This window comes from Diabrotica virgifera, chromosome 1 (assembly GCF_917563875.1).
Source record: "Diabrotica virgifera virgifera chromosome 1, PGI_DIABVI_V3a".
Lineage (NCBI taxonomy): Eukaryota > Metazoa > Arthropoda > Insecta > Coleoptera > Chrysomelidae > Diabrotica > Diabrotica virgifera.
In genome coordinates, this window is record NC_065443.1 from 315,665,842 (window position 1) to 315,687,889 (window position 22,048).

General features: G+C 32.4%; 1 protein-coding gene across 3 annotated transcripts in view; it reads left to right on the forward strand.

Annotated features, from left to right (window-relative positions):
* LOC126879248 (synaptic vesicular amine transporter) overlaps nt 1-22,048 on the forward strand; it is a 332,565-nt gene that overhangs the window by 38,288 nt on the left and 272,229 nt on the right. The window lies entirely within an intron of this gene.

A 22,048-nucleotide genomic window follows, 5' to 3' on the forward strand; every position in this document is an offset into this window, starting at 1 on the left:
TAAATTTTATTGCTACAATCTATATTTACAATTTTTGATATGTTCATTTTTTTCAAATCCTGAAAAAACCATTAAATATTTTTGAAAATTTTGAAAGTCCCTTAGAATAAATAAAAAGTTTATTTTGAATGAGATACTTGAAATTAAAAATCACACTAAATTTTCTCTTAATTTTTCACCCCTTTAACTTATTAAAATAAACAATATAGAAGTTCTTAGGGACTTTCGGCCCTCGCTAATAACGTAATCTTTCATTCTGCGTTTAAATTTTTTAAAAATACTCATTAGTTTTCTCGGGATTCGAAAAAAATGAATCCCCATTTGAATAGCATTGCAGCCGAAAATACGTACCCATCCTCTTAAGCAATCGGACTCTAAATAACTCAGAACGAAGTATGTTATTCTTTTTATGAATCATAAGCCAATAATTCTTTCTAATTGAGAAAAGATTGCAGCTGTATGAAGTGATGAGAAAGATTATAGTCGCTATTACCAGCCACTAATTAATTTTGGAGTATTAATTACAAATCCACTAGTAGCATTTCCCCTGAGACGGAGACGGAAACGGAAAGTTGGAGACGAAGAAGCATGAATTAAGCGAGTAATTAGTAAAAAGTGAAATCTTTCAGCTGACAAATCTCCCTTACAACTCAAATTAGGACTTGGTAGAAGACGCACCTGTGACAAGCATTATTCTTTGGTTTGTTTTAGTTCGTATATGGGATGAGATTTTATATTTTACCCAATTCGCAGTTGAACATTTTTTATTATAGAAATATTGCAAAAATAGAATTAAATTTATTAAAATAATCAAGGGTAATTTGAAGGTACTGCTCTTTTGGTCTCTCAAACTGTTATAATTATTATTAATATTATAACACTTAAACTCTTGTGTTATCCAAAATTTCTAGTTCTACATTTAATGTTGCCACTTGATACCAGTATCTCACTCAAAATATCAAGATGAGACTGGTGAATGACATGTTGGAAGAAATCACAAATATTCACAAGAAATCACAAGGAGACAATATTGGAAGGAATCACGATCCTCAGTAATGGGAAAACGACAAAAGAGAGAGATACCAGTATGGATTTGTAATTGCTCGTAAATTTTATCCACCATTTCATATTTCTTCAATTTTCCTAGCAGTTTGTTATGTCAGACCTTATCAAAGACCTTTTTAATAGCAACTCCACAGATACATATTTTTTTATTTATATCTATACATCTCTGTATCAGTAGTTGGATAGTGAACAAAGCTTCTCCCATACCCAAGCCACTCCTAAATATGAATTAAGTTTTGTTAATTCTCTCGTCTATAATCGTGTATATTCTGCTATATATTATTCGCAGGAAGATCTTCAAAACGTGACTCATCAGACTTATTGTCCAATAATTACTGGATGTTTTTGCACGATGTTGCTTTTGTATTGTGACAAATGTCGACTTTGCTAATTATTTGGTAATTAGTCTGGGCAGATTATCGGTAAATAGGCCATTTTTGTGAATGAAAAGTTATTTACCAGCAATTTTATTACTGGTATCGAATCTTATGATTGTATATATTAATAACATAGGTATGCAAAGTCCGCAGATAGTGTGCTATTTTTTTTTATAAACAAAATGGCGCCCCAAAATCGTGTTTTTTCAATGTCTGCTCTATAATTCCAAATATTTTAACTTTACACCAAAAACACTCAAATAATAATTCACCGTAATTAAATTCTGCATAGAGACACCTTTTTCCAGATTTACTTCGACGAAAATTTTCCCCGGAAAATGCGGGTTTTTCCAAACTAAATCTTTAATTTTCAACTAAAATTTTAGATAAGTAATTGTTTATCAATAATTAAATAACTTGGTAATATAAAAGTTCTTTTCGTATAGATTATATTTCTAGAAGCCGATAGAAATTGAATGAACAGTTTAGCAACAATTGAATTGTTAATTAAAAATTTACAGCCACTATAATAACCACAATAATTACGATTCATAAGAATAACTATTATTTTTGTAAAAAAAGACACTGTACCTATCTGATATACTTTACAGAATTTAAATTGGACTATTTAAGCGGCCTCGGGAATATTTTAAAATTTTAAACAGTTTTTTGGCCTATAAACAAATAGAATATCTCGGGAAATATTAAATTAAATTAAATCATGAAAACGGTATTGGAAAAAAAGCGGTAGGACGCTTCCTTTAAAAGAAAAAACGTTTAATTTTGATGAGTAATTTCTGAGATACATTTCTGCCGGTCAAAGTTGACCGGCATTTACGGCGAAGATATAAATAGTAGGATTATAATTTTCGAACCATCACCTTTTTGTTTCAGTCCTCTTTCTCCACACCAATTTTCATATCTTTAGAGTTATTATCAAAAGAAAATTAAAATTACGATTATTTTAAAAATTCTGATTTTTTAAAATTATATCTTTTTTTCAAAAAAAAGCACTCTAAACCGGTCAAAATTGTTGAAATAATTACTTATGCTAATATAAAAAAATGATTGTAAGAATTATTAAAAATTTTAATTTTTGTGGAAATGGCATATGTTTTATTTTTCACTTTTTCCTAAAAAATCGAAAGGGTTCTCTTATTTTCATCATAACTTGCTTAATTTGGATGATATTAGCTTCTCCTGGAGCTCATTTGTTAGGTATTCCAAAGTACGTTGACAAGTGTTTAACAGGTATATTTTATAAAATGCATCGTTGTCCCGTTATTTAAGCGTGAATACTTAGATTTGAGTACTCGTCGAAAAAAATACACATTCAATTACCCATAACTTACTTTGAATTAACATTAGTTTAGTTCTTTAAGTGCGGAATGTATTTTGCGGAATTTTTTGATTGTCTTCAATTTTGGCAATACTAACTTTTTTGTAAAAGCTTATAGTTTCTGAGTTATACGTGAAAAACAGCTTTAAAGCATGCATTTTTTACGAAAAAATAAAATTTTTGATCTTAGTCTTATCTTTAATAACTCAAAAAGTATTGATTTATTTTAATAACTTTATATAACAAATTTTGCTTAGAATTTGTCCCTCTATTGACTTATGGTATTATTTTTAATAAAATAATTTTCACGCCAATGTTCATGAAAGTCGATGAAGGTTCAACGAAATCGGAGGTGAAAGTGAAAACTTTCAGTGACTGCATTATTAAGAAATTGGCTATAGACTATAGAACATAAGTATTAAACATTTTTCTAACTAGACTAAAAACACGGAAGTTAACGGTATAAATACTCAAAAGATAAAATATGGTTTAATACAGCGCTAATTAAACGTTTTGGGAGCTAGAAAATTATAATTCCACAACGTGCCTTTCCGTTTTTGTGCCGTTTGTATTGCCCATGTAATCTCATTTTCTGGTATAGATGGACATGTTACGGCAATCGTTGTATAATGTTCTACTCACCAATCTTGAAAGAATTCGTTCTTTAAAATAGATACTTATTATTTTTATATTGTTCCCCATCAAGTATTCTATGTTGTTCCACATCATCAAGTATTTCCTTTATATCTCCCACACACACACACGTTTAATATCTGTAGCAAGTACACAGACTCCTATAAATTCCACAGGACGAAAACCTTTAAGTAATATTACGTACTTGTTAGAAATCCGATGGAAACCGGCCGTAATAACGATTTATTCGCGGCTTAACAAGATCTGAATGGAGAAATATCCATATTGGGAGCCTCGGACTCTTTTCACAATGTTCGAATGATTGAAATAATAGCGCGACGTGGCCGGAATTCAGCCGGTGATCACTGTCACTATAAATCAGTGTTTTACACCATTATTTAGTGCGATTTTAGGTCAGGGTGTGAACAATCCCCTAGCGGACTCTTAGTCACATCCGGTTTGTTAGACCGGGAGGTGGTCCCTCAATCATTAAGTAGTGAGTGTTATTACATACAAGATATTGAATAGGTATAGCATTGATATGGTTAACAAATATGTATCAAACTGAAGGTTGTGGTGATATAAGCATTGTCAATATGTTGTGACTTTTGGACTTAGTTCTTAAATGAAAACATTTTAAAACGAGGAAGATGAAAAAACTGTCTTTCGGCATTTTTCCTAGACGAAAAAGAATAGATACGTGACCGTTGTCCTTTCTGCTTTCTTCTATATTCGTTGTCTCCGTGCTTAAAAATTGTTAAAGCCGGAGATTCAGGATGTAACCAGAAAGCAGTTTCTTTTGACGAAACGTCTTGGATTTAAAATACTGTTTATTGTTTTATTTCAATTATTTTTAATTGTTCTATTACAGTAAACTTTGTATCTGGGTCTTTTCGTCTTGCTCGTTTTACTAGAGATGTCGCTGTTTTGCGTCTCAAAGGTGGAATTACTGCATCGCTGTGATTTCCCTTAAAAGGCAGGCTTGTTGATATTTGATTCAGAGTTGTGACTGTATAGCTCCACCGATGAAGCATGAGATGCAGAAATAGCTATCTGGAGATAGTGATCCAACTCTGAATCAAATAGAAACAAAAACTGCCTTTCCCTCTTTAAAACATTTTAATTTACTATATTAGTTTATTAATCGTGTTTTTATTTGCGAAAGGTAAACAGACTTATTTCATATTTATAAACAATAGCAAAACTATTGACCAGTGTGAATCATATCCAACTCAAAAATATAGTTATTATCGTTATTAGTACTAGTTTATTTATATATCATCATAATCAAGGCATCTACATTCCTAGCAGCCAGGTTGCAAATGGGTTTTTTGGGTACTATATACCTAATACATTATACATACAAAAATGCCCGTCACAGTTCGGACGAGAAATTTAGTTATTAACAAATAAGTGTCAAAAATGTCAGTTTTTTCGTTTAAATCGCTACGGGTAAAAATAAGGTAATTAAATATCTTATTTATACTGTTATTCTTTAGCAGATGAGCCAAGGTTTAAAATGGCAGTTTTTGAATTTCGGTTCTATCATTTGTTGCTTCAGAAGTTGCAAAATAAAACTAAAATTGCAAAAATAAAAAAATTGCTATAACTTTTGTGAAAATGACCTTAAGACTTTCATATTGCACAAAAAGTTGAGACACACAGTCCGTATAATGCACAAAAAAATTTAAGGCGATTCCTCAATTAGTTTAAATTTTATTCAATTTGCTTATCCCAATGAGCTTTTTTTCGCAATATTTTTGTTCAGAAATAAGTAACGTAATAGCAATTACGTGAAAACTATAAGAAATAAGAGGAGTCATGTTTTCAAAGTATTTTAAAAAAATCATTAAAAAGTCATTTTTATCATTCCGAAAACATTTTACTAAAGTCGGGTCATTTTTAGTTCATAAACAATTTGAGTAACTTTGTTAATATTGACTGTAGATTAAAACTACTTTGGGATTTGAAAAGCTGGTATTTTTATACGAATTTTCAAAAAAACACTTTTTGCCTAGGTTAATTACAGTCAAAGTTAGCCACTTTTTTTATTTAATTGACAGCTACTTTGTTTATAACAATTAAGCAACTCAGCTAGCGCCATTTCGAAGTTGAAGGTATATAGTTTATGTGTAAAAGTTTGAGTAAACTTTAAACTTCAACCGAGTTGTTAATAAAGCTTTAAAAATAACGTTCTAACGAAATCGATTTGTGGTCGGTGGAAATGAATATTAAAATCCGTGCACTCAAAAAATGAAACTGATTCTTCAAACATATGCTGCGATTAATATCTCCAGAGCTTGTTGATGGATTTTGGTCATAATTTTTTTAAATTGTATGTACTCGTAGTCTTGTAGAGTACGTTATGTACGTAAATCCCCACCTAACATTTCAAAATGTTAGGGGGAGTTCCCCTTATCATTCAGGGATATGAAAAATAGATTACGACCGATTCTTAGACCTACCGAATATACATATATAATTTCATAAAAATCGGTCAAGCGGTCTCGAGGAGTATGACAACTAACACTGTGACAGGAGAATTTTATAGATGTAAATATATAGATGGGTATTAACAAATAGCGGTTGGTGATGGAAAAGTGTAAATTAACGGTTGTATGTATTTTTTAAGCCTATATCATATAAAATTAAAATAGACAATTTTGTACAAAAAAATTTAAAAAAATGTTAGGGGGCAACCCCCTTAAAACTTATGGGTATGAAAAATAGATTAAAACCTATTCTCAGTCCCATAGGATAGACTTGTAAAATTTCATAAAAATCGGCCAAGCCGTTTCGGAATAGTATGGTAACTAACACTGTTACAGGAGAATTTAATGTATGTATATTGAAGTAACTGTGAATTAAATAATAAAAGTGGCTAACGTTGACCGTAGTTAACATAGGCGAAAAATTTTTTTTGAAAATTTGTGTAAAAATACCAGCTTTTGAAATTCCAAGGTAAATTTACTCTACAGTCAATATTAACAAAGCTATTCAAATTGTTTTCAAGCCAAAAATGAGTCTACTTTAGTAAAGTGTTTTCGTAGTGGCAAAAATTACTTTTTAATGATTTTCTTCAATAATTTGAAAACAAGACGATTGTTCTTTCATGTGGTTTTCACAGAATTTCTATATAATTATTATTTTCTGAACAATAACATTACAAAAAAAGCTCTTTGGGATAAACAAATTTAAAAAAATTTAAACTAATTGACGAATCGTCTTAAAATTTTTTTGTGCAATATATGGACTCTTTGACTCAACTTTTTGTGAAATATAAAAGTCGTAAGGTCACTTTCGCGAAAGTTATAGCAAATTTTTAATTTTAGAAATTTTAGTTTTGTTTTGCAATTTTCGAAGCAACAAATGATCGGACCAAAATTAAAAAACTGCCGTTTTAAACATTGGGTCATCTACTAAAAGGAGAATACTATAAATAAGATATTTAATGATTCTATTTTTACCTGTAGCGATTTAAACGAAAAAACTGCCATTTTTGACCCTTATTCGTTAATAACTAAAATTCTCGTCCGAACTGTGACGGGCATTTTTGTATGTATAATGTATTAGGTATATAGTACCCAAAAAACCAATTTGCAACCTGGCTGCTCAAGTGTCCCGACAAAAACCTTATTTCCCTGGAGTATCTGGCCTTAACAATTGGTTGTGTGACTTGACGTCTTCTGCAATATTTCTCATATTTCTTCATTCGTTCCTGTTTTTATGGTTATTTATTCACTAACTCCCATCTTCTTAAGGTCCTTAATTATCTGGTGGTTCTCTCATCTCGTTTTCGTTCTTCCTCATAGTGTGCCTGATACTGGTTTCCATTTGGTGATTTTTTTGATAACTGCTTCCGGATTTGTCCTTTCTATGTGTCCCATCCATCTGAGCCTCTGTGCGTTGATAAAACTGACGATTTCTTCTCCTTTCAAAAGTTCTCTTACTTCAGAATTCATTCGTTTTTTTTAATTCCTCATTACCTAAATTTAGTGGGCCTGCTATTCTCTGAATGATTTTTCTCTTTAATATCGTCAATTTCTCTTAATTTTTCAGTGTCCGGCACACTATTATGCACCATATATGACTGCTTGTCTAATTGCTGCTCTGTATATTTTCTATTTAGTATTCTGAATATACTTTTTATCTTCGAGGAAGTTGTATTTCCAGTAGGATTCTTACTTTAATTGATTACCATGCTTTTATTATTAGTTCCATTAACTGAGACCCCAAGATATTGAAAGAGTTCTTTCTTTTAAACTCTTCTTTCTTTCTTTCTTTCTTTCTCCCCTTCCTTGTACCCTATCAGGGTGTCGGATCTGGGATCGCTATTTTAATTTACATTCACCCATCTCTTCCATTCTTTTCTGTTTTCTGCCATTATTTTTAATTCCCCGAGTGATTTTCCTTTAACTTTTCCCGCCGCTACTATTTGCTGTATCCATTTTTTTCTTGGTCTGCCTCTTTTTTCTTTTTGCAATGTTCTTTACTTCGTGGACTTTTCTCGTAATTCTGTTGGGTTGCATCCTCATCAAATGCCCATACCAAATCATTTGTCTCTTTTTTAGTTTATTCATTATTGGTCCTTGGTTGGCCATTCTCCTAATAGTATCGTTGCTTAATCTATCCCATTTTGTCTTTCCAACTATCCTTCTTAAATGTCTCATCTCCATTGCATATATTCTGGTCTTATGTTTATTTTTGTCTCTCTTGCAAGTTTCCTTTTTCCCAATAATGGGGCTAAGCCATAGTATAACTTGTTTGATTTCTTTGCTCTATTTGTTATTTCCCAGTCTATTTTTCTGTCGTTAGTAATGATACTTCCCACGTATTCGTAAGTTGTAACTATTTCCAGTTCAGAGTTTTTGCATTTTATTTTATTTCATTATCTTCTTTGCTGTTGATTATCATAATCTTACTTTTTTCCTCCTTTATTGAAGTTATACTTCTTTAGGCGTGATTGAGAGTAAAATTTTTCATAAATATGCGCGCATGCGCACACAGAACGTATGACGTTTAGTTGCTAATCTTTCAAATTATGTATCAGCGCAAATAAGCCATTAAAATAATATATTAGTGTTTTTTAGTAAATGTATTATTTATTATAATTTTTGTGTCTTTGAATTTGTCTTCCTTGGGCGTAAAATAATAAAATATCTATTTTTATATTTCACTTGTCACCGTTATGTGTAATTATGTATATCCGAAACGTCAATAACACGTGCCTTGATAGCCTGGTTGGTAGAACATTGGACCAGAGATCGAGAGATCGCGAGATAGCGGGTTCAAATCTCGGACGATTCATGTTTTTTTTTTAATTTTTGGCGTTGTTAAGTTTTGGTTAATTTTTGGTAATTATTGTTAATTTTTTGTATTGTAACTGTTAAGTATAATTATTTCGTTGAAATTATATAATAGAAGTATAACTTCTTACGTGCGTACAAAGTACACACACATTCTTTTTTTCTATTTTTAGCTCTTCTATTTCCTCTACCCATATATCCATTAGTTTATGTATTTTGTTCTCGGAATCTGCTATTAGTACTATGTCGTCCGCATACATTAAGGACTCTATTGTTACTGGTTGTAATCTATGGTATCCTATTATTGTCTGTAGTTGGTTGGTTCTTGCTCTAGTTTTTCTTATTAATTCGTTCGTTAGGATTATTAACTGCATTACATTACATTACATTAACTGCATTTTTTCTTAAGCGTAGTAGATATTTATGTTGTTTAATTTCTAAACCCCTCTTAGATGTTTTCTTGCATAACTTCTCATATTCTTCCTTTAAACTGTTTAGGTTTCTGCTAGTTAGGCTAAACATTATTACAAATTAATTACATTTTATTGTAAAGGTTTTTTGCTAATATCATATTTGTAATATGGGTATCATATTTTTTGTAATAAATAGAAATTATATTCAGTATGGGTAATTTAAGAAAAATTTGAATTTTTCTCAAATTACGATGGAATTGCATATTGAAACATAGTTTTTAATTCCAAAGAACTTCTCACAATAACTCTTTTCGATATTGTGAAATATAGGAGTAGGTACTTTACTCCTGAGAGAAATTCATATTTTTTGACGTAACTCATATAAGTTTTATAAAATGTTATATCTGATAGTTGCATCATAGGTTTTAAACTACGCAGAACTTTTTATAAAGAATAAAATGTTTTCGTAAAAAAATTATAATAAAAAACTTTCCCACGCGTTGCCAAAAATCTTCCGTTTTATGTTACAGTCTCCCTATCTATCTGACACAATTCTCTCTCTAAAATGCGAAATATAAGCAACAGGTTGGCAATATTTCAGAATAAAACCACCCTTAGCAGATGCTATGGGTGATTATTTCAGTCTTTGTGAGATAGGGACATTTTAATTTAGAGCGGCCTTCTAAAGAAAGAAGACTTTATTAAAATTGTTAAACGGAAATATGTACATTTAATAACAATGTGATACTATCCATGTATAAAAAGTCTGATAATGCACATCTATCTATTATGTCAGCATTAATGTATCCTTTATAGTAAGACTACAAATAGTAAAGATACGAATATTCAGGTTTACTATGTAGTCAATTGCTTCAGACCAATCAGGGCGAGCAAGTTGGCCCCTTGGCGTAGGGGCAAGCGTAGGGCATATCTCATGGGACAGTCTCTCGCGATATTGTGAATTATTTGTGTCTACTCATCGCAGTCACATTCTGGTGAAGAATATCTGACTCACTTACACAGAGAGTCCGCACAACATCTATGTCCAGTCCTGAGTTTATTCAGAGTAGTCCAGTTTTTAGATGCATATCGCAATTTGGAGGTTTGCTCATTGATATCAGTGATTTGAGTTGTGGCAGGGCAAATAATTATTCCCATCATTTTTTCCAGCATTCAGCAAGGGCGAAAGTAGTTTTGAATTAGGACCTTGGCGCTGAAAAAGCTGGAGCATTGAGCAAACTTCTTTGAAATCTTTTTCGCAGATTCCTAAGAAAAACATTGTGCTTCCACGAAGTGTGTCCAGTGAACTATATTTCTGGCTAATGCTTTGACTTCAAAGCCAGAATTTCCCATTTCTTTCCCTTCGTCCAGTATTGCACTTTTCCAAGTTTTTTAGGTCTACCTACTTACTTTCGGGCCAGAGGGCCTCGGGTTTAATGTTTGTCGCCCTTAGGGTATAAACGTCTATTTAATGACCTTGATACATAAATAACTGTCAATTTTATGGTTTCAATGATAATTGTCTATAAAATAAACACAAACTCTCAAAAGATACCCAAAATTGAAAATTCCCAGTAGCCAATATTTGAATTAATCACTTTGGCCGTCATGTTGTTTTCTTTGTTTAGAAAAATAAACATAATAAAAAAAATCGAAAATAATATATTTACGTAATATGGTAGCTCACCCGGCTATCTATCTATCTAATTAGCCCTAAACATCCATCCTTGGATATAGGCCTCCTCTTCCTTCTTCCATGCCTCTCTATCTTGGCAATTTGCATCCAATTTCACCCAGTGTGTTTCTTCAGGTCATCCGACCATCGCATCTGTGGCCTTCCCCTTTTTCGTTTGTGGTTCCACGGTCTCCAATGTATAATCATCTTAGTCCATCTTTCATCCTTCTGCCGTAGGGTGCTTTGCTACTTGGGTAGAGACATCTTTCACTTTTGTTTTGTTACGGATCCATTCGTTTCTTTTCCTGTCTGATAGTTTAATGTTCAGCATTTGTCTTGCCATGGCTATTTCTGTCTTTGCTATTTTTTCCAAATTCTCTTTTGTAAACGTCCATGTCTGAGAGCCATATATTAAAACAGGGAGTATACGAGTATACATTGATTGAAGACTCTTGTTTTTAGGTATTTCGGGTATTTTCTGTTCTTTAGAGTATAAGACAGTTTTCCGAATGATGCCCAGGCCAATATTATTCTTCCTTTATTTCTTCGGTCTGATTTTCTTTATTTAATCTAGTGATTTGTCCTAGATACATATACTCTTTTACTGGTTCTATTCTTGTTTGTGCCACTGTAATTACTAGTTCTTCTTGTTGATTGGTCATGGTTTTTGTTTTACTGTAATTCATCTTCAGTCCTATCTTTGTCGATTCTCTATCTAGTTCTTCCATCATTCTTTGTAATTCTTCACTTCTTTCTGCTATTAATACAATATATTCAGCATATCGTAAGTGATTCAAATATTGCCCGTTTATGTTTATACCCAAGCCATCCCAGTGCAGTTGTTTGAACACATCTTCTAGCGCATGGTTGAATAGCTTGGGCGAGATGGTATCTTCTTGTCTTACTCCTTGGTTTATGTTAATAGACTCCGTTTGTTTCATTAACTTAGTAGTTGTTGTTGCCTAATTATATATATTTGTAATTAAGTCGGTATATCTGTAGTATATTCTGCTGTTTTGTAGGAAATTCTTTACTGCCCAGTGTTCCACCCTATCAAATGCTTTTTGAAAGTCAGTAAATGCCATGTATAGCGGGATATGATATTCGTTAGCTTTTTCGATTAATATCTTCATCGGTAAAAGGTGGTCACTTGTACTGAAGCTCTTTCTAAATCCGGCTTGTTCTCTTGCCTGGTATCCATTTAATTTAGTTGTTAATCTGTTTGTTAATATCTTGATTAATAGTTTGTACATCACATTTAGTAAAGTTATGGGTCTGTAATTCTTTAGATCCTTTTTATCTCCTTTCTTAAATAGTAACAATGTTACTGCTTCGTTCCAAATGTTGGGTATCTATTTGTTTTGTCATTAATATTTTATTCATAAGTGTGTACAAAACTTCTCTAGTTGTTTTACCACCACTTTTTAGCATTTCTACAGTTATCCCGTCTTTTCCTGGCGATTTATCATTCTTAATCTCCTTGAGTGCTCTTTTTATCTCATTCTTACTGATTTATGGAAAGCTCACCCGGCTAGCTCAACTAATTATCCATGTTTCACTTCGACAAAAGAAAGATTGTACTTCTTCTTTTTTTATCAATCAAACAAACTTAACAGTGTAGTTTTTTATTTCATTAGCAATAACCGCCCTTAAAATTGTGATTGTTATATAATAAACTATGCCTTTAGACCCGATGTGCCCGTAGACTGTTTTTATTTTCTATTACTACGCCCAGGGCCGGCGATAACGGGCCTGCAAGGGATGCACTGCAGGCGGGCGCCCCTGTTTGGGGGGCGCCAAATGAGCTTTTTTCTGCTAGTTTTATAAAAAATACTAATTTAAAAGAGACCGAAGGGCGGCTATGGTAGTTTTGCAGGCGTGCGCCGTACACCCTAGCACCGGTACTGACTACGCCATATTTCGACGATTCCTATAATTAATATTTTGTGTGTTTATTCTAGTTAAATAATACGAGTATTTCTGCCGTGTAACCCATTTTCTATTATAAACACAGACGCACTTTCTTTGTCGATGTAAAAAAGTTGTCTGGGTATTGGGTATAAATAATACTCAGATGCCCAGATCTATGTTATATTAGTTTTGGTGTGCAATGCAAGTAGATGTTAAGTACAGTGAAACCTCGATAAGTCGGACCCCGATAACCCGGAAGTCCGGATAACCTGGACCGATTTTCATCGGACAAACATTTCATCAATAAAAATGTATGTATTATGTTAAAACATTTAATCTGCAGCCGCTTCTGGAATGTCTTAAAAATATCGAATTTCATTGATAAAACTTCCCTTCAATCATAATATAATATTTGAGAGATAATGGGTATCTATGTAATTTGAACTATATGATAGTAAAAATGACTCATGTACACGGCGGCGGCAGAGCGACATTCATTATCGCAAACAATAGGCACCTGTTATTCCTTTATTTATTTTCAACTGTCGTTTAAAAAATTGTTTTTTAAACAATGGTCTTTTAAATAATGAAAGAGTCACTGTTCTTAAATTACATAAGCAGACCAGATGAAATTATTGACACAACCAAACTGACTGAGTGTTTTTACCTAGAAATTAATAATACTCTATATTTTCTATACTAAACTCTATACAACCATAGGTAACTGTGCATATATATTTCATATTATTTTGCTTATAAGGGACTTTATCTATAAGTATACCGTATTTTATTAATTTTTACCATGCTCTCCGGCTAACCCGGATTTTCAATAACCCGGATCGGCCGCGGTCCCGATTAATCCGAGTTATCGAGGTTCCACTGTAATTAATCTCTGAAACACTATAATAATAAATAAAAAACCTATTTGTCTGTATCATTTTTCTTTTTTACCCCTTTAAATCTCAGTGTCGATTCTATTTTAACAGCATTAAGAAACTGTCGTTGTTAACAGAACTCTGGCTAACCGTATTACACTCTAAGCAAACCTTATTAGAATCAGATCATCTCTGAAGTTATCAAGTGAGTATTGACATCGGGAATGAAGTTGCGACTTCCGAGCGCTTATCCCAATTAGCCTTATTCCAAACAGAAGAGTAATTGATTTATATGGAATTTGTCGTCAAAGTGAGTAAAAGCAAGCGGCAGCGGGTGCGGGCGTCTGTCTGTGTGATTTCCCTGTATAGCAACATTAGGAAGACATCTGTTTCGTATTCATGGAGCCAAATCCAATAATGCGATACAAAATGAAATGAATGTAATCCGGCAGTTCTGAGAACATAGGACTCGCGCTAGGGGTTTGTTCGCTTTACGATTTCCATGTTGCTGCAGTTATTGGGGGATAATAACATTTTCGACTTAGGGATTTTACTTATATGGTCACAAATCAGGATATATTGTGTAGGATGCGAAAGACCTTTTGCTAGTTCAATCAAAGAGACGATTTACCTTTTTTATGATTTCCTAGCAACACAAATATTTTGCTATTTTATTTGCTCCCGTCATTGTTAAAAAATGTACTGAATGTTTAAACACATTCATTTTAACACTAGTATTTTACAGTTGACTATATAAAATTATAGATCGTTATTATTACTAAAAAAACAATATTTCTGCTCTGAAATTAAATCAAGTATAACAAAAATTAAACGATAGAAATTTTAGATATTCAGATCTAAAACTTCTCATTGTTTTAAATAGATGTCGCTACAGCTTCCAGCAGCAAATTATTCTGTATCATTTATAAAATTTAGCTTACTAAGACGGTTTGTTTTACCAGAGCAGACCACATACCTCTCTGAAGATCCCAAAAGATTGAAAAGTACGTAAGATGATTATGGTGGTTTTTTCTCTGAAACGGAAATAAATATTAACTGTCATTCATTTTCTTTTAGCTTTACTTATATTTGTACAAGCAATCAAGATTCGTTGGAGTTTTAACTAGATGAACTGCCTGGTGGTGGAATGCAATCTCAGACTCCCCTAGTCTCCTTTATTCATCGTTCGTTTGCCTTGCACATTTTAGAAGGCCAGTATTCAGGTTGTTAATAGAAACTTGAATCCAACGGTAGAAGTTTTAGATGTTCGAATATAAGACTTCTCATTGTTTCAAAAATTAAACATATACAGAAAAGGGTAGATGTTGGGAGCTACAATAGATCTTTTCACTCATAGAAGCACCCATTCATATTGAACTTAACACAAGTCTCAAAACTACACCCAAATAGTAGGTGTAGCTTCAAGTAGAGACATAGTATTCCCGGAGTTAATAATAAGTTAATTCTTCAATCATTGACAATATGTCGTTTCATTTTAGACATTTAAGTATCTAATACGTAATTTAAACATACGCACTGCTTGGTCATGAGATTATTTAGCAAGCAACTATTGCAACGCTCACTGCAGATGGTCTGATGAGGACAATTCGTTAAATCTGAACGACTTCAACAATTGCGATCCCTTTGGATTTTTGATTAAATAACTGGATTTTTTTATTGGGGGTTTGTTTGTTTTACGATATCCATGTTGCTGCAGTTATTAGGGGATAATAACATTTTCGACTTAGGGATTTTACTTATATGATCACAAATCAGGATATATTGTGTAGGATGCGAAAGACCTTTTGCTAGTTCATTTAAAGAGGCGATTTACCTTTTTTATGATTTCCTAGCAACACAAATATTTTGCTATTTTATTTAATATTAATAGTATAGTATACCCAGATAGCACAAGCACGTTTTATGGACATCCAATGGACGTACATCTGTGTACATTGGAACGTCCAATGGACGTCCCGCTAAGGTACAATGGACATCCGATGGACGTCCAACGAATGTCCAGAGTTCACAAAATTGGACGTCCATAGAACGTCCGCTACAAACGTACATTGTACGTTGTATTGAAGCTTTCAGTGTACACCTTATGTACATTCAATGTACGTCTTATGGACATTTGTAGGGCACTTTTCAGAAAGAAATCTAGTATCCATAATTTTGTGAATACATAGCAAAAAGCCTTTATAGGAAATAGTTCCTTATAATACTAAACTTATACTTAAAAATATTACACAAAAGACCTTTTTATTTCTCTTTACTATAACTTCATTATAATATACCTATACTTTATTATAGGAACTAGGAACTTCATTAATGCACGACTGCACTTGCACGATAAACAGAAAACACAAATATATCACAGGATGTATTTTCATAAAGACGAGATTCAGATAATGACGCCCTAGGAAGCATGCACATTAAAAGAGGTTTAATCTCTGTTCTGTTTCTGTTCCAAACTATTTTTAGAGTCAGTACCGTTGTTGTATATTACAAGCGCGTTTGCCATTCTGTGAATTATCATAAATAAACCATCCTTCAGTATTCCACAACAATTAACAGCGATAATCCCCTAAAAGTACCTGACTACCTTTCACGACCGATAGCGCGAAGAGCGACAACGTTGTCAAGAAGATTCTCATTTAGTTTGTATTGGGACTTAATATAATAGTCGCGTTTTGTGTAAAATATCCATGGACCACAAATGGATGTCCAATGTACGTTGAAATCAAACGTCCAATGGACGTCCCGTAATGTACGTACATAGTACGTCCAGTTTTGGTCCATGGACGTTTGGACTTTAAATGTACGTTATATGGACGTACATCGGACGTTGTGGGCTATATGGGTAGTTGATCCAAAAGATGGCATAACCCAGACATCCAACGTGAAAGTTATCCTTCAACACCAAATTGTTCTATATGGTCCACACAATGTCCAGAAAAAAGTCACGCCATTTTGAGCGTCGGGTTTGGGGGGGAGAGGGGGGAGAAATCGGTAAACTCGTAGTTTTTACGTTTTTCGTCAATATTACTAAAACTATGCGGTTTAGCATGAACAACCTTCTATACAAAATTGTTCTACGACATTAAATTTTAAATAAAAAAGGCCCCATGGATAATCTTTCTAAAATGCATGGTTCCCAAGTTACGGAGGTAGTATAGTATAACTGGTCCAAAAAAAGGCCTAACCCAAACATCCAAAGTAAAAGTTTTCCTCCAACACCAAATTGTTCTATATGGTCCACATATTGTTCAGTAAAAAGTTACATCATTTTGAGCGTCCGGTTTGGGGGGCAGATGGGGGAGAAGTCGGTAAATTAGTAGTTTTTTTACGTTTTGCGTCAATATTTCTAAAACTATGCTTTAGCGTAAACAATGTTATATACAAAAATATTCTACATGAAATTTAAAACAAAACATCTTGTATAAATAATTGTTATAACATCAACGGTTCCAGAGTTACGGAGGGTGAAAGTCGAGGTTTTCGATACTTTTTATATTTTTTGGGCAATGTATTGTATAACTCTATACCAAAAACCCAGACATCCAAAGTGAAAGTTATCCTCCAACACCAAATTGTTCTATATGGTCCACATAATGTTCAGAAAAAATTCACACCATTTTGAGCGTCGGGTTTGGGGGGAAGAGGGGGGATAAATCGGTAAATATAAAAAGTATCGAAAACCTCCACTTTTCACCTTCCGTAACTCTGGAACCGTTGATTTTATAACAATTATGGATAAAACCTTTTTTGTTTTAAATTTTATGTAGAACATTTTTCTATAGAAGATTCTTTACGCTAAAGCATAGTTTTAGAAATATTGACGAAAAACGTAAAAAAACTACTAATTTACCGACTTCTCCCCCATCTCTCCCCCAAACCGGACGCTCCAAATGGTGTAACTTTTTACTAAACATAATGTGGGCCATATAGAACAATTTGGTGTTGAAAGAAAACTTTTACTTTGGATGTCTCGGTTAGGCCTTTTTTTGAACCAATTATACTATACTACCTCCGTAACTTTGGAACCGTTCATTTTAGAAGGGTTATGCATAGGGCCTTTTTTATTTCAAATTTAATGTAGAACAATTTTGTATAAAGGGTTGTTCATGCTAAACCGCATAGTTTTAGAAATATTGACGAAAAACCTAAAAAACTACGAATTTACAGATTTCTCCCCCCTCTCCCCCCAAACCCGACGCTCAAAATGGTGTGATTTTTTTCTGAAAATTATCTGGACCATATAGAATAATTTGGTGTTGGAGGATAACTTTCACTTTGGATGTCTGGGTTTGGGTCTAACTATACCATACTATAAGCTAAGGAATATATTTTTGTCATTCTATCACAAAAGTCGTCTATTTGGTTTCTGCTATTGTTCAAAAATGCACTGAGTATTTTAACACATTCATTTTAACTCCAGTATTCTTTTTTACTTTTGGGTACATAATATGATATATCAAGTTAGTAAGAAAAGCAACATCCTACTATTCTGTTGTTCTGAAGCTATTTCTTTGTGGCATTTTTGTAATCAACTGTTCTAAATGGAAAATAAGCCACAATTTACCTGAAAAAATGTTACCTTAGTAAAAAATTCTTCTAATAATTTAATTGAATCTGACTCATTTATATCGGCAATTCAGACATATTATTATACAAGTGAAGTTTCTAAGTCCAAGAACAACGTTTTTAAAAAGAACTTTATTGACAAGGGACTACTTACTACAGTTAAATGCAAAATAAGAGTGACGCTATATAATGCAAAAGTTTATTTATAAGCTCGGTGACGCCGAGGTGTGGTCGAGGTGAAGCTTGCTTACGCTGTCCTTTTATTATTGGTGATTTAGCAGTTCTGGTTTCTTAACTCCTCCGGGGCTAGATGAGAACTATGGGGTAGCATAGTTCGAAGAAATGGAAAATTTTCTGGTACCTTCTTTTCTTGTTCTGTGGATTCTTTTGGTGATTCTGGATTCGTATTTTTTCTGTATATTTGCCAAATGGTGTAGACAAGGAAGATGATTGCTATGACATATAAAATTATGGTATAAAAACTGACATGTTGAAAATGAATGGGAACTGTGTCTAGATTGTCTATTTTGTTTTCTTGATCTGCTAAAGCACTTTGAACATTATTTAATTCGTCTAATTTTATTGAGTCTATTTTTATTGTTTTAAAGTTTAGATCACTGACCGGGGTTTTTAGTAACACTTCTAAATTTGGCAGTTCCATTTTAACAAAGTTTGGAGTTTTTAGTTCAAATGATTTTAAAACGTAATTGTCTATATAAATTTCGCACGCACTATTGAGTTCGATTAAGTAACTACCGTTTAATGGAATATTGTCCGAATTTTTGTCGCATTTTTGAATACTAATCACTTTGTTTAGAGTTATTACGATCCACTTATTGTTTTCAAGTTTTTGAATTTTTATATTGTTAATTTCTGTTGGCACTGATTGACATTGATTTACAAATTTTGAGTACTGTATTAGTTGAACTTCGCAAGGGGCTGTTGGTGTTACTTCAATGGACTGGACATCGTGGCATAAATATTCTTCTTCTAACAATTTTTGACATTGAACGTTGGCAAGTGCATATTGGTATCGATTGGAAAGTAGGAACTTGGATTTTGGAATAATTGTTCTAACATGAGTTTGGTATCGGGTCGGAAAGGAATAAAGATGATAATAATCATAGTCATTGATCTCAACAATGGGTAATTCAAGTACAAAAATTATTTTATTTGCTTTACTATAACTTTTTATCTTTATTATTTTTTCGAACAACAAAATATTTTGCAAAGATAATTCAAAAGGGAATTTGTTATTTTTAAGGAATTTACTAACGTTTAAAATTTCGAGAAATAGTTCATCTGGGTCGGCTATCGAATTATGAAATGTATTTAGTTTTGAAAAGCTGATAGCAACTTCGATTTTTTCTAGAAGATCATAAATAATTTGGAAACTAGTGTAAAATTGCGATACAAGTCTTTCTAGTGCAAAATAATGAAATGTCTCAACTTTTTCTATCTTTATATCTTTAATTAAGTTTTGAACTTCTGTTATTCGTGAACTTAAAATTAACTGGTTATGGGCTAAGATTTTTGTATTCTTTTCAAAATTCTTTATTGAAGATCTTAATAAGGTGATTTGGTTTTTAACTATAGTTTTAATATTATTTTGATTATTTGTTAAAGTTGATATAGCGTCGTCGTAGCGTTTTGCATCGTTTTGGTCTAGGTTTCCGGTTATAAATTTTATTGCGGAACCTACACCATCAAATAGAGATCTTTTAGATCTGGTATTCCAAAAGGGATTTAATTGTCTTAATTCGAGATAAATTTTGTTTTCTAAAATTTGGATTAAATGATAGGAGTCTTGAAATTCTTTATTAAAGCTTAGAATTTGAGAAGTATTTGAAAGGGTATTTATCATGGAATTATATTGATTTTGTAGAGTAAGGAAATTTGTAGTAATGTTTGTGATGTCATAGATATGTATAAAAGTCCAAACATCTGTCTGAATTCGGGCTGTGCCTAAATAAAGGGGTAAAAGTCCGGGATTGTCGTTTAAGTTATGGAATTTGGATGTGTCTCGTCTTGTGTATTTATTTTGTCTGGAGGTATTCTTATATCAGAAATAATGTTAATTTTTCTTGAGTCGTTATTGTTACTTGTTGAAGGTTGTTGGTCTAATGGATTTTCTGCAAAATTTTGGAGGTACTTTAAAATATCTTCGTCTACGTCTCCAGGATTATTTATTATTGATTCATCTTCTAATGCGTTAATTGTAATGCGAGATAGACAGTCTGCGTTTGTATTGTGTTTTCCTTTTTTATAAATAATTTTATAATCGAATTCTTCTAGTTTTAGACGCCAACGTATTAATTTTGAGTTTGGCTCTTTTAGACTAAAAAGCCAAGATAATGGTTTGTGATCCGTGTAAATGAAAAATTTTCTTCCGTAAAGGTATGGTCTAAAATGTTTACAGGCCCATACAATTGCTAATAGCTCCTTCTCTATAGTTGAATAATTTGTCTCTGATTTATTTAGTGTTCTTGAGGCGTATGCGACGGGTCGATCATTTGGTACATTTCCTTGTGATAATACGGCTCCAATTGCATAATTGCTAGCATCTGTCGTTAATATAAATGGTTCGCTAAAATTTGGGTATTGTAAAATAGGATCATTTGTTAATACTTGTTTGCAAGTTTCAAAACAGTCAATAAAATCTTTATCGTGGTTTACTTTAGAACCTTTTTTCAAACATTTGGTCATTGGTTTAGTAATTTTTGCAAAATCTTTTATAAATCGTCTATAGTAACCTAGTAATCCTAAAAAGCTTTTTATTTCAGTTTGGGTTTTTGGAATGGGAAATCTTTTTATAGCTGCGATTTTATCGGGGTTTGGTTTTACGCCTTGAGGGGTAATTACATGTCCTAAATACATAACTGTTTTTTGTAAAAATTCTGACTTGTCTAATTGTACCTTTAAATTACTTTTTCTAAGTCTTTCGAAAACTATTTTTAATTTTTCAAGGTGCTCTTGTAAAGATGTGCTATAAATTAAAATATCGTCTAAATATACTATACATGTTTCGTCTGTTAGTCCTCTTAAAACATTGTCTATTACTCTCTGAAAAGTTGAGGGTGCATTTTTCAAACCAAAAGGCATTCTTTTAAATTGAAAGTGACCTTGTGGGGTACTAAAGGCTGTTTTTTCAACATCTTGTGGGTCTACTTCTATTTGGTGGAAGCCACTTGCAAGATCTAGTGTCGAAAAATAATTTGCTCTTCCTAATTTATCTAAAATTTCTGTTATGTTTGGTAATGGGTATTTATCATCTATGGTTCTCTCGTTTAACTTTCTGTAATCTATTACTAGACGCCATTTTCTTTTTCCTGTAGCATCTTGTTTTTTCGGGACCACCCAAATGGGACTCGAAAACGCTGAATTGCTATCTTCTATTATACCTTCTGCTAACATCTTATTTATTTGGGATTTAACTTCTTCTCGGTGAACTTCCGGGAAACGATATGATTTTGTATATATTGCAGAATCATCAGTAACTTTAATTTTATGTTTAATACTATTAGTAAAACTTAAGGGTATGCCTTCACAATAAAATATATCTCTGTATTGGAAACAAAGCTTTTTTAGTAATTCTTTTTCTTCTTTGTTGCAATGATTTATCCTTATATTTTTTAAATTCCTTTTTAACATATTATCATCATTAATAGACGTTTCTTCGTCAGTTTCCATCTTTCTTATAAAATTAGTATTTACTATATCTAATGGTTCTATATCTAAGGGTTCAATATTACTTAACGTTGTCTTATATTCGCTCATATTCGTAATAATAGTTATAGCAAAATAATTTTTTACGTTAACTACTGCTTTAGGCATTTCGATTCCTTTACCAAAATTTTTATATTCTAG